Here is a 14,377-nt window from a genome sequence, read left to right as displayed (position 1 = left end):
AAATCAGTATGAAACCTCAAATCCGGAAATCATAAAGAAAATCCAAACACAAATCTCAAATTATCAATCCGAGCTCAAATCCATAAATTATGACCAACATTTAATCCATGCATCAATCTCAAATAATTTCCAAGATCATTTCATATACCGAAGTTATAATATATGTTCGGAAAATAAAATACTAAATTATAAAATCTTGCATGCATATTAATTAAAAACCAAAATGTCCACTCACAGATTTAGGCCTAAACCTGACAAATTCCGAATCACCACTCATGTGGGGTCTCCTCGAATCCTGGCACAACAACCATGCTTAGGACCAAACTTCAATTCCGGAAAATAATTACGTGAATAAAAACATCTAACTCTCTTCCGTTGAACCCATTACTCTTAATAGGGTTAAACTCGCCAGATTCACACCAAACTCCACCACAACCTTAATTCATCAATTATAACATTCTATAATAAATACCGAGGAAATCTAACGGCCGGATTTTCATTCTAATAACCGGCAAAAACCTTAATCTTTTAAAATCCCAAACCTTAACAAAAGTCCTCCAAAAATTCCAAACTATACTTCATTAGACTCCTCTCATTAAAACAAACCCATAAACCTGAAAATCAACCTCTAAGTGGCGGCGCCACCACCTGCTCCTCCGGCAGCGGCGGCCGGTAGCCATAATCCGGCGATGCCCATTGCCTCCCAAATTTTAACAGAATAATCCTCTCATTAAGCACAACAACTTTCATAACTAACACTTAGTCCAATTCTAAGCTTAACTAGGGTAATCAAACAAAAACATCTATAAATCCCTAGAACTTCAATTATACATTTCTCATTAACAAGATCGAATTAGACCAAATCCTTTTGAGGGATTACTCACCTTGATGAGGGCTACAAGATGAGCTAAAAATCCCGACCTATGATGACCGGAGGAGAGAACTCCGGTGAAGGGCAGTCCGGCGTCTCCGACGGGTTTTCTCTCTAACGGCGGCGTTACACGGCTGGTCACTGGCCTAGGAAGAGAGAGGGGACAGCAGGGGTCCGAACGGAGGTGGTCCTGTGGTCTGTAGTGGCCGGACGGCGGCGGCAGGCGGAGCTGAAGTCTCCAACGGGAGAGAGAGCTCGGGGGACTCGGGAGCTCGGGAGAGAAGGGAGGAAGAGAGAGAGAGTGAGAGTTGGGCTTTGACCCCCTCTTCACCCGGTCCAAACTTAAAACATCCACAAAATGAAGCCTACTAGAATTTACCTCCTTTTACCAATATAGTAACTTTCGTTTTTAGACCATAACTTCTTCATACGAACTCCGTTTTAAGCGTGCCACGTGTCCACGAACTTTGTTTAACGTCCTCTACGACTTTCATGAAAGAAGTTTTCCTAAATTCCAAACGGAAGAAAAAGTCAACTTTTAGAGTCTTAAATAGTGAACGGTTACTTAAAACGGTAAAAGGCCAAAATAATACCAAAGTAAATAACCGTAAAATAACTTAAGAACCGGGGTGTGACAGTGGTGGGCATAGTGCTGAACTTGGAGGGGAAGACAAAAGACGGTCCTAAGGCACGCATTAATCTACAAAAAATGCTTATAAGAAAACATCTGTGGTTGAAAGAAGGGAAGAAAAAAATGCCTCAAGCTCCTTACACCGTGAAGCCTGACCAGAAGAACGTAATTTTCAGGTGGATGAGTTGTGTGAAGTATCCTTCAGGCTATGCAGGAAATATAGCCCGGTGTGTGAACTTCCGGGATAATAAGATGTATGGGTTGAAGAGTCATGACTGTCATATCCTGCTACAATGTCTCTTCCCTGTTTTCATTCGACCGTTCCTTCCCCGTCAGGTGGTAGAGCTGTTAGTAGCGTTGGCAAGATTCTTTCAGAAGTTATGCACACGGGAAGTGAAAAAATCTAACATCCGGGAAATTGAAGAGGACATCATTTATATCATGTGTAAATTTGAGAGGATATTTCCTCCAAAGTTTTTTGACATCATGCCTCACCTGATGATCTATTTTCCCGAGCAATTGTTGTTTACCGGTCCAGTACACTACACTTGGATGTATCCTATGGAAATGTACGTTTTTTTACACCTGAATTCCTCAATATACATGTTCAATAATCATAACACTATGCAATTTGATTTATAGGCAACTTGGAGACTATAAAGATTATGTGGCTAATAAATCTGCGCCTGAAGGATGCATAGCTGAAGTATATATTGCGCACGAGTGCGTCACTTACATGAAGTTGTATTTAGGAGCGTTGAAGGAAACTCCGCAAACCATACCGGTAGATGTACCGAAGTTCAATCTTTCCATACTCTCCAGTGATGTTGAAGTTTATGGAATTCTGCCAGACTCCTACAAGTTGTAACCACATGAGCTAGTCATTGCCCACTGGTGGGTATTGATTAACTGTCCAGAAGTTGAATACTGGAAAGACATCCATCTATATTGTCCAGACATTCAAGGTGATCTTGAGTACAACAACAGAGAGTTCGCAAACTATTTTGGCGGTTGGGTACGTAATTCAATATTTCTGTACGTATTTATGTTTATTGCATAATTATCCATATTTACAGTTGAATGGTTGGTTGCAGATTAACCATATTCAATTTGATGGTCACCCAAATTGGTCGCACGAACTAAGACTTCTAGCAATGAAGCCGATAATGTCAAGAGTTTATCTTATGTGCAAGGTGAATGGCGGGCAATTTATATGTGAACAGAGAGACAGCAGATGGAGAACATAGAATTCTGGGGTGATGGCGTATGGTGGGCGGAATGGAGTTGACTATTACGGTGTTCTCCATTCAGTGGTGGAACTCGTGTATGGGCAAGACATGACAGTGCACCTCTTCAAGTGTAGATGGTTTGATACTAGGCCGCAGAGCATGAAGACCGATCAGTACGGAATATTATCAGTGAACACTACTACAAGTTGTTACGAAGATGACCCGTTCGTTTTTGCCACATCGGTAAACTAAGTATTTTATCTTGATGACCTTGCTAAGGGTGACGCGTGGAAAGTAGTTAACCTTGTGCACCCTGGAAACATTTACCGGGCGGCTACACTTAGAGAGGTCGAAGACGAGGAAGAAGATGTTGTTTATCAAGAGCCTAACGCAATAGGTATTCCTAACTCCTTTACCGTTCGCCTTAATAATTTTAAAGCGGGTCGTTCGGTGCGAATTCGTGATGAAGAGCCAAAGCTTATTGATGTTGATCCAAATCAAGAAACAGACGAAGACTCTGGCGATGAGAAAAGACATAGATTACCAGAAATTAATTCTGACACTGAAGAAGACTCATCGGATGATTTCGATTACGAGCCTTAATTTTAATTTAGAGGACGTAATCCATTAATTAGTAATAAAAAAGAATGTATTACCTTTATAGTTTACATATGTTGAATTCATCTTTCTGTTATTTTATATGAATTTTGGTGATATATGAACATGAAGTTGGTATGGTTTACATTAAACCTTCTGTTTTTTTAATGTATTTTTTATACTTTAGCCGACAAAATATACCATAATTCGTCGGCTTAAACCATCTTAGATAAATCATAATTTGTCGGCTAAGATGCGGTTAGCCGACGAATACCCTAATATTTCATCAGCTAAACCCTAAACCCTAAACCTTAGCCGACGAATACCCTAATATACTACTTGTTGCGTCTCATCGATTTGAAACTATTTTCAGTTGAAGGTCCGGCCAAAATACGTAATTTAGACGGTCTAATGACCTTTTCCGTGTGTTTAGGGGTTTGCCTTAGGGGATTAACCGTCCGGATCGAGCCCTTAACCTTGTCGGATCAAGTTGAATTTTTTCCCATACATGTATTTTATCATGATGGTCAGATCTGATGGTCGGATTTTCGTTTCTCCAGTTTGATCATCACAATCACAATGTGCCGAATGTATAAAAAGTACTATAGGCGATGACATTATTGAAAATTCGTCGGCTATAATTAATAAAATAAAATAAAATAAAACAAATAAATTGAAAATATTAAATAAAAAGTACTATAGCCGACGAATTTCAAAGGTTTAGCCGACGAATTTCAAATGTTAGCCGACGATGTTAGCCGACCGAAGTAAAAATTTCGTCGGCTAAAGGTATAGGGACCGTAGAAAACCCAGCGCTTGACAGCCTCCACAGAGCTCCAAAAAACCCTAAAAAACTTACGCCTCCTCTAGCCCTCACCGCGCTCCACAGCCTCCACCGCCTCCTAGGTGACAGCAGCCAATCTGAATCCTTCCGCCCTCTCCCTCTCGCGATCTCCATCTCCCTCTCCCTCTTCCACAATACGGACACAATCGAAAGATTAACTTTTTTCTTGACTTTGCTTGCTTTGTTTGCTTTAATTTGCGGATCTGGGTTGTTAATTTGTGATTTGCAATGTAATTTAGTTCGATTTTTTTTGACATTTTTGGTGCTTTTTGACCTTTGGAAATTTGTGGTACTATGGAATTTGGGAATGATTAATGCTCAATTGGGTTGGTAATGATTTGGAATATTTGATATGGTGGAAGGGTGGTTGTTATAGATGTTGAACTCTGCTGATTGAGTGGAGTCTTGGATGTTAGGAAAGCTGCTCGGTTCTATAGTAGTGTGATTCTAGGCATTTTGTTATATATCAATGCATCTTATGCTACTGGCATTGTAGTACAATTCAAGTTTAGGCATTTTGTTTCTAGTTGTGGGTTCTCACCCGATTTGTGAGTATGTTCAGGGTATTAGTTGCTGGTTTGCTGAAAATAGAGACAGGGTAACTCTTTTCTTCCTGACAGAATCCATTTATAAAAAGGAAAACTAAAAAATCAAAAGAAATCTAAGGAAATAAACTAAATAATATTCATATCATTCATCCATAACAAGGCATTTGCTAGGTTGCGTATGAGAACTGGTATTCAGCTATGATTCAAATTAATATTTTAAACAAGATGAGCGGTAATTTTAGATTGACGAAGGGTTCGAAGGGCCAAAGCTCCGAATCGTCTGAGAGAACCTCTAGCAACCCTCAAACGTCGTTTCAGGGCCCCATGACAGCCAGACGTGCGACCCTTCTAGAGACGGTGCAGAGGCAGCCGAGCGTTTCCCATTCCTCGAGGCAGCCGGAGATGCCCCCTTCATCGAGGCAGCCGGGCGTCCCTCGTTCCTCGAGGCAGCTGTGGCCTCAGACCCAGACAGAGATGTCTGCACCCCACTTCGGGTCCTACTGCTTCGGATGGTGGGTCAGATGAGGTACAAATGTCGTCGCCTCATCTGTTCCTTCCGCGGATGATACCAGCCTTACCTGCAGTCGATGGCTCAGGGACGCCGATTTATCCACTGTCCCAGCCAGTGGCTCCATCAACGGCATACCGGTTCGTGCCTTTTGATACGCCTCTTATTTCCGCGAGGGTATCATCATCTGCGACAGAGACAGAATCCGTAGCGTCCGCCGCATTGCCCTCTGGTAATGAAAGATAAATGATTTGTTTTCTTATAATTAATAATAAAGGGTCTCCGATTTTAATAATTAATTTGGTTTATCATGTGCTAGGCACAGTCGGAGCGAAGCCGACAAAGAAGAAGAGAGGTCCCGTCACAGGGAAGGCTCTCGAGAAGAGCGTCAATACCTGAGGGAGGATCGTCATTGGTACTGACGGGGATGGCCACATAGTATCGGGCAAGAAGTCGAGGACGTACTCCGGCCACGTGGGAGCGCTCATTAGGGATAGAGTCCCTATGTTGTGGTCAGACTGAGGTGATGTCCCGCAGGAGATTAAGGACATGGTCCACAACGCGATGTCGGTGAGTTTACAAAATGTCTCAATAATATTATGTATTACATTGTTGATTTCTCGAAAAACTAAACTAATAAACGGTTAAATGCATGTGTGGTTTGATGTTCCAGAGCACCGGAAGAACAGCTGGGCGGACGTTGTGCATGGGGGAAGGTACGTTGGGAAGTTGATGAAAAAAAAAATTACATGTGATATTAATAATATTTCTAATATTTTTGTTGTATCTGTAGGTACAAAGAGTGGAAGAACGAGTTACGGACCCACTGGACTACGCACGGGAACGCACGTTCTGGTACCCCTGCTGAGTTCCAGTACAGGGAGTACGAGTGGCGTTGGCTTCTGACATCAGAATTCAACAACCCTCATAAACAAGTATTTAAAAAATAATTAGTTAATTTGTCATTAAGTACGTCCGTTTTTAAATATTTTACTAATAGTTTATTTTTTTCTTTGAAGGCCGTTTCCCGGGCGAACGCTCAGAACCGGCAACGCAACACAAGGAACCATCGTGCCGGTTCTAGACCGTTCGCTGTCTTCATGGACGAGGCGGCCAAGGAACATCCAGAAGTCAACCGGTACGTCTATACGTACGAGAATGCATATCCTGACCCCCAGGAGGACATTGTAAGTCATCTTACGTTTTTAAATTTTTAATTTTACTTATATATATGTCAAAATGTTAATTAATCATTTTTTTCCTATCCAATTAGGTGAAGGTGAGGGAGGCTAGTGACGAGGTGATGAGTGCTATAGTGAGGGAGGCATGGCCGGACACGCAGGAGGAAGAGATGTCCAAAGTCATGTCCCGGATCGACACTTCGGATCCGAGGGTTGGGGCGAGGATTATGGTTACAGCCTTCCCACCGCGAGGAAACAACTTCTACTGTCGAGGTCTAGGAAAGAAGGGCGAGGGGGGCTTGAAGACCACTCCAGGATTTCAACGAAAGGCAGCCTCGGCCAGCAGCAGGACAACTCAGCTAGAGTCGGAAGTTGAGAGACTACGGGAACAGCAAGCTACTCAGGCTGCCACTCATGCCGCCCAGATCGCCGCGTAGACACCCTATACTGCCTCGGTATATGCCACCCAGCAGGCCCAGCAGCAGCAGATGTTCCAGTACTTGCAGGGGATTACAGCTGCCCAGTTTCAAGGACTTCCGGCTCCACCCATGCCTACGCCTATACTGCTACCTCAGCCGCCGCAACCTCCTCCGCAGCGGCCCCCAGAATCGGATATTGATTTAGACGATCTAGATTTTGTGTAGTTGATCAATTACATAGTTTTATGTGCTTGTTGTTGGTTATATGGAATTGTTTTGGTGTATTTTGCAGCTTGCTTGGAATGGTAATTTAGAAATTTCGGGTTTTTTTTTACTGGAATGGACTTATAGCCGACGAAACATGCCATAATTCGTCGGCTATAGTATTTTAAAATTTTTTTTATAAGGTTTAGCCAACAAATTAAGACATGTTTCGTCGGCTAAACCTTCCAAAAGCTGACGAAACAAATTATATTTCGTCGGCTATTATGTTTTTTAAATTTTTTATTACATACTTTAGCCGACGAATATCTTACATGTTTCGTCGGCTAAAGTCTCAAACTACGGTCGACGAAACATTTAAGATATTCGTCGGCTTAATTCTGGAACAATAGCCGACGACGTCTTTTTCGTTGGCTCAATTCTGGGACAATAGTCGACGACGTCTTCTTGTTTCATCGGCTAAAGTCATCGCCGACGACTCTTTCCCTACGAAACCATAGCCGACGAAGGCTCATCAGCTAAGATGTTAGTCGACGAATTTAGCTAACAGACCGACAAAACTTTTTCGGCGGCTAAAGTGCTTGTCCTGGTAGTGAGGGAACATTATTAGTTCATTATTGACTACTTAGTATTTGTTTGTTACTATAAGATATGTTTCTGACTTCAAATCGGTATATCAATGATGACTAGCTTCTTTTTCAATGTTATTGAAATCATCATTGGATACCTAGTACGTATTTATTCGTGTAGAACAATATGTTAGTTTATGTTAACGTACATGATGACTTCCATTTTAGACATTTCTTAAATGAAGTATCACTTCACACTTAACATACCTATTCAATCACTATATCTCATATCTATTCAATGAAGTTCATCTCTTGACCAAAAAAATCTCATGTCTGATGTGAACTTATTATAATTTGAACGAACAAGGAAAATAATTGAGAGTATGGTGATCAAGTTACCTAAATCAACATTTTTAAATCAATATCATAAATGAAAATTTTAAACCTTCATAAAAAGTCAATTTATTAGTGGGGAACTTCTTACCTTTTGAATCACAATATTTCATGAGCTACCGAATATGAATGTTAAATTTTCTTTACAATTTGCAGATTTAATTTAATTTAAGTTTTGATTTTTCTGATTACCTTATTATAAAGAGGATTAATTTATAGATGACAATACGTATACTAATATGAATGTTTGCATATCCTCTTAATACAGACATGCCTATATAGGTATCCTATACCAAATATAGTTTATTAATAACGATCTAATTATACCAAATATTGTTTTTTGTTTTCATCAAAATCATTTAGTTAACTTTTTTAATCGAGTTGATTTGGTTACCTTACATGAACTAAATCAAATTCATTTCTTTATGGAATCAAATATTATAATAATTCATTAGATTTAGGATCACAATTACGATATTAATAAAAAAAATATTATCTTTGTGAATCAAATAGTTTTAGACTTCTTAATTCACCAAAATCAAAGAATCGTCTCTCCGTGATGGGTCCGGTTTCGACCCATCACGAGCCATGAATGTTTTATGTTGGAAGTGTCAAGGGATCAGGAACCCTTCGACAGTAGATGGGCTGAAAGGGATTATTCCCCTAACCATTCCCGACATCGTGTTCCTAAGTGAGAGTCGATGTTTACAGAGAGTCGTTGAGAGATTGAAGAGAGAAGTGGGATTGAAGAATTTTATAGTGGTGGATTGTGACATAAACCAAAACCCTAATGGCAGGATGTCGAGGGCAGGCGGTATCTGTTTGCTTTGGAAGGAGGATGTGGAGGTGTCCTTGTTATCTTTCTCAAAAAACCATATTGATGTGTGGGTGGGAGGGGTGAACTCGGCGTCTCGGTGGCGGTTTACAGGGTTGTATGGTTTTTCAAAAGCGGAGGACAGACACAAGACATGGGCGCTTTTGCGTGAGCTGGGGAGTACCTTGAACGGTGCATGGTTGGTGGGGGGTGACTTAAAAATGAAATTCTCAGGGCTTCGGAGAAAGGAGGGGGGGGGGGGGGGGGTGTCCTCCGAGATGTGTTAGGCAGATGCAAGAGTTTTGAGATTGTTTGCTTGATGTTGAATTGGAGGACATGTTCTTTACAGGGCCGGAATTTATGTGGAAAGGGAAACAAGCAAGAGAGCTAATAAAGTGCTGGTTGGATAGGTTTCTTTAAAATAAGACATGGAAGGACTTGTTCCCAGCTTTGAAGGTCTCCCACCTCAAACCTTCGAAGTCGGATCATCTTTCCATCCTCGTTGAGATTCGGTCGGTTCAGGTGGAGGTAAGGAGGAAGAAGAAAAGGTGGAGGTTTGAAGGGTATTGGCTTCAGGATGAGGAATGTGGAGAGATGGTTCGTAGAGGGTGGCAAAGTTCGGAGTGTGTGAATGACTTCATGAAGGTTTGCCAGAAGATAAATAATACAAGAAAGGTTTTGGGGGAATGGAGTAAACTCAAGTTTGGGATTTTGAAAAAGGAAATCGAGCTCACTAGGTCCAAGTTAGCAGTATTCTATGAAAAGGCTCAGGGGAGTTATAGAGAGGAAGAATGTAAGGTTTTACAAGATAAGCTAAATGACTTACACCTTCATGAACAGCAGAGGGCGAAAGTTATGTGGTTGGTCGATGGAGACCAAAACACTAGCTACTTCCACCAAAAAGTCTGCAATAGAAAGAGGAAGAACACAATCAAGGGTTTGTTTAATGAGGAGGGAGTTTGGTGCTCGAGGGACTCTGAGCTTGAGGAGATAGTGCTGGGTTATTATGGGAGTCTTTTCACAACAAGCTCTCCCAAAAATATGGATATTTTTGCTAGTCTTTTTCAACTTGTGGTAACCTCGACGATAAACGAGGAGCTTAAAGAGTTTTCACAGAAGAAGAAGTCCATCGTGCCTTAAAGCAGATGCATCCATATAAAGCCCCGCCGGGGCCTGATGGTTTCTCTCCTATTTTTTATCAGAGGTTTTGGCACTTAGTGGGGAAGGACATAACAAAGGCAGTCTGATGCTTCATGAACTCGGAAGAACTGATGAGGGAGGTCAATGAAACTCATGTGACTCTGATCCTAAAGGTGAAGGAGCTGGAGTACATCACGCAGTTGAGGCCAATAAGCTTATGTAATGTAATTTATAAGCTCAGATCCAAGGTGCTCTCAAACCGTCTAAAGCCTTTGTTGGATTTAATGATAGCCCCTAATCAAAGTGCTTTTGTTCCGGGAAGACAAATTGCAGACAACTCTCTTTTGGCTTATGAGGTCTCCCATCACTTGAAACGGTTGTACAATGCGGCACATGGTTTTGGGGCATTGAAGTTGGACATGAGTAAAGCCTACGATAGGGTTGAGTGGGATTTTTTGGAGAGGGTTATGCAGAATATGGGGTTTCACAATCAATGGATCAAGTGGATCATGGACTGTGTCTCTACGGTATCCTATTCTTTTATCTTAAACGGAGAACCAAGGGGCAGACTGATTCCCTCGAGGGGTTTGAGGCAGGGGGATTCAATCTCACCGTATCTCTTCTTGTTATGTGTTGAAGGTTTGTCCAGAATGTTGACTTATGCTAAGCGTCGGGGTTTTATTCATGGGGTGGTTGTCGCGCCGGGAGCTCCCTCCATAAACCACCTTTTTTTCGCGAATGATTCTTTCGTGTTCATGCGAGCTGAGGAAGAAGAATGTACTAGGTTAAAGAATATTCTCTAGGCATATGAAGAAGCAAGTGGACAGCAAGTCCACTTCCAAAAAAGCGCGATCTCTTTCTCTAAACATGTGGACCTGGATTTGCAGAATCGGTTGGCAGCTTTGTTTGGAGTTGAGCGAGTTAGCAAGCACAAGAAATATCTGGGGCTTCCTACCGAGGTAAGTTATTCCAAGACTGAAGCTTTTGCTTATGTTATGGATAAAACAAAAGAGAAAATGAAGGGCTAGAAAGACCGGACACTTAGTGCTGCAGGAAAAGATATCATGATTAAGTTAGTGGTCCAATCCATTCCTTCATATGTTATGAGTATCTTTGAGCTGCCGAAACATATTTGCAATGAGTTGCACAGGTGTATGGTTGGGTTCTGGTGGGGTGATTTTGAGAAGGGTAAGAAGATCCATTGGCTTGCATGGGAACGGTTGTGTGCTTCGAAGGAGGATGGAGGTCTAGGGTTCCAAAATATGGAACTGTTCAATCAGGCCCTCTTAGCGAAACAGGTGTGGAGGTTGATGCAACAACCGGACTCACTAGCTTCAAGAGTCCTACGTGCTAAATATTATTCTGATGGATCAATTCTGTTAGCTAAAGCTAATTCGGGTGCGTCATATGCGTGGAGGAGTCTTGTAAAAGGGAAAGAGCTTTTATCTAAAGGCATTCGTTATCAAATAGGGTCTGGTAGTGATGTTTCGGTTTGGCAAGATCCTTGGATACCTAGACCGTACACATTCAGGCCTTACTCTGGGATGATGGAAGGACTGGAAGAGTTGAAGGTTGCAGACCTAATTGATCCGGATAACAGGGAATGGATGAGAGATTGGTTAGAAGAGTTGTTCTTTGCAAATGAGGTGGAGTTGATCATGCGCATACCCTTAAGTAAGCGTAACAGAGAAGATAAGCTAGTTTGGCATTTTGATAGACACGGCCTCTATTATGTGAGGAGTGGATATCATGTTGCTAGGAGGCTGAGGTTGGAACAAATAGGAGGCACCTCTTCAGTTTTAAATAGTAACTCTTCTTTATGGAAGAGGATATGAAAAGTGAAGGTGCTGCCAAAGGTAAAAACTTTATTTGGAGGTTGGTTAAAAATATTGTCCCTACAAAAGAGGTATTAAGCAAGAGAGTCCCTTTGCCAGACCATCCATGTCCATTTTGCTTTGACGAAACCGAGTCCTCATTGCACCTCTTCAAGAACTGTAATGTAGTGGCATGTATTTGGCTGTTTAGTCCGTTGGGTATGAGAGCAAGACACTCTGGAATGGAGACCGTAGAAGCTTGGATCCAAGATATGCTTCAGAACTTACCGGCGCCACAATTGGAGGTACTTTTTATGCTTTTCTGGTCAATTTGGGTTGAAAGTAACAATGTGGTTTGGAATGGTTCAAGAGTGGATCCCAGGGAGACGGTGAGATGGGCAATGGCTTTGTTGGATGAGTACAAGCGAGCTCAACCTGTAGCAAATAAAGGACAAAGAAGTAGACAAGAAGCGAGGTGGATTTTTCCTCCTAGAGGCAGATTGAAACTCAACCTCGATGTTGCTTATAAGGAGGACGGATCGGGAGGAGTTGGTATGTTGGTGAGAGATGAGAAGGGCTTTGTTAAGGGAGCCTGGTCAGTGCATTTGACCAATTTAAATTCTCCCCTACAGGCCGAGGCTATGGCATGCAGAGAAGGGGTTGAGGAGAGCAGTAGAACAAGGTTGGTTCGACATTGATGTTGAGAGTGATTGTGAGGTTCTGGTGGCGGCTCTGAACGGTGAGAACGGTGACGGATTGGAGGTTAGTCGGATTATTGATGATTGTCGTGACTATTTGATTTTATTGAACAATAGTTGATAGCTAAATTAAAAGCTATTTATTTTCCTTATTCTCCTGTAAATTTGTCGATTGTAATATAGAGAAATAAGGGTCTCCCGCAGATGATTAAATTAAACTAAAAGCTTCAACAAATGTCACAAAACGTGACTGCAGCTCCTATTGAACAGCAGTCGAAAAATAAAAGTAAAACCTAACCTAGATTACTCAGAAAAACACGAAAATTTATAGAGGGGTACTAGACACAAAGAGCGTCTAGCACACAAATTTGAGATGATTCGGAGTTGATTTGATAGGGAACTAAAATACAGGAAGATGACGGACAAAAGATAAGAAAACTGAAAACTGATTTCAATGTAGTTGAGAATCAAGATAATGAGACTAGCTAGGGAGACAGTATCCACCCTCGACAATCACACACAACACACTTTGTCCAATTTGTGACCAACTAACTCAATTGAAGATGCTCAGATTGACTCCGTACGTGAGCACAATCTATTACTCTTTCTTACTTTGTACGTTAGGCAGGAAGTGCTCTACACCTAAATTATTCTCAAATATTGTAACCTAAAGGTACGTTTATTAGGTTAAACAAGCAGAGATCAATAAGCATGAAAAGAGTTTGAGCAATCACTAGGCATCGCAATAAACTTAGCGCCTTGCTAAACCTAGGGTTTTGTCTACTCGTTAGTGAAACTACCGATTACTTCTCTAGACAATTTGAAGGATCTGATATTGACCTAGGCGTCAAATAATCAAAGTATTAGAACCCTAGCATGTATACTAAGTAGGCCTCCAAAGAACACACAAAGAATTCATCGATGAACAATCAGTAAACAAAACCTCAATCTTATTGATTGCAAAAACAAATTGAAAATCAAAGCATGTTATGAATCGTGTCTAAGGGGTTCAACAGCCCCCTAGCTACTATGAGTTTAGTTGCACATAATGAAAATTAAAAACACAAAAGAGTTCATGGAAGAGGAAGACAACAATAACCGAGCTTGGAGATTCCTTGAGAAGCGATCGATCTTGTTCCGTCTGATTCTTGTGTTCTTTTTCTTCCCGACTTCTCTTTCTGCCCTCCTCGTCTTGTGTATTAGATGATATTAGGGTTAGAGAACCCTCAATTTCCGTCCATGGGCTTGCTGATTTGGATTGGGCCTTGAAATTGAAGTTTCGGTCCAAATCAGAAATTCGGGCAGACTGACCTTCGGCCACTAAAATGATCATAACTTCTTCTCCAAAATAGGTATTATTGATGATCCGTAAAAATTTCTAGAAAGTAGACTCTTGTAGCTTTCTATTGATATATAACTCATCGTCTGGATCGTTGTGAGCTTATCACAATCCTCTGTCGAAGTTAGATGATAATTTCTGGCATATCTCATAATTCTTTCCTACCACAACATAGATTCATTTTCCTTCAAGATTTCTCCCCTTTTGTTTCATATTCCCTTCTTTGCTTGGAAACACCTAATAAACATAAAAATAACTAAATCAAATGGAAAATACGATAAACTAACAAAGTAAAGAAGGGAATTAACCATTATATCGTCGCATATTTATGCTCCTATCAATAGTGTGGTCAGACATAGCTACCGCGAAGCAAATAATGGTGCTCATAGATTAGCCCATTTTGCTAGTTATAATAATGTAGTAGAGCTAAGTGTTAGTTTAGTTCCTATTTTCTTACAAGATGTCCTCTATGAGAATTCATGTAATGTTTCTAGTGTACTCCGAGGTAAAGGTATTACGTCCCCCTCGGTGGTACACAATTATATTAATATTAATAACGG

The sequence above is a fragment of the Fragaria vesca genome, linkage group LG4 (assembly GCF_000184155.1).
Source record: "Fragaria vesca subsp. vesca linkage group LG4, FraVesHawaii_1.0, whole genome shotgun sequence".
Lineage (NCBI taxonomy): Eukaryota > Viridiplantae > Streptophyta > Magnoliopsida > Rosales > Rosaceae > Fragaria > Fragaria vesca.
This window is presented reverse-complemented; position numbering follows the sequence as displayed.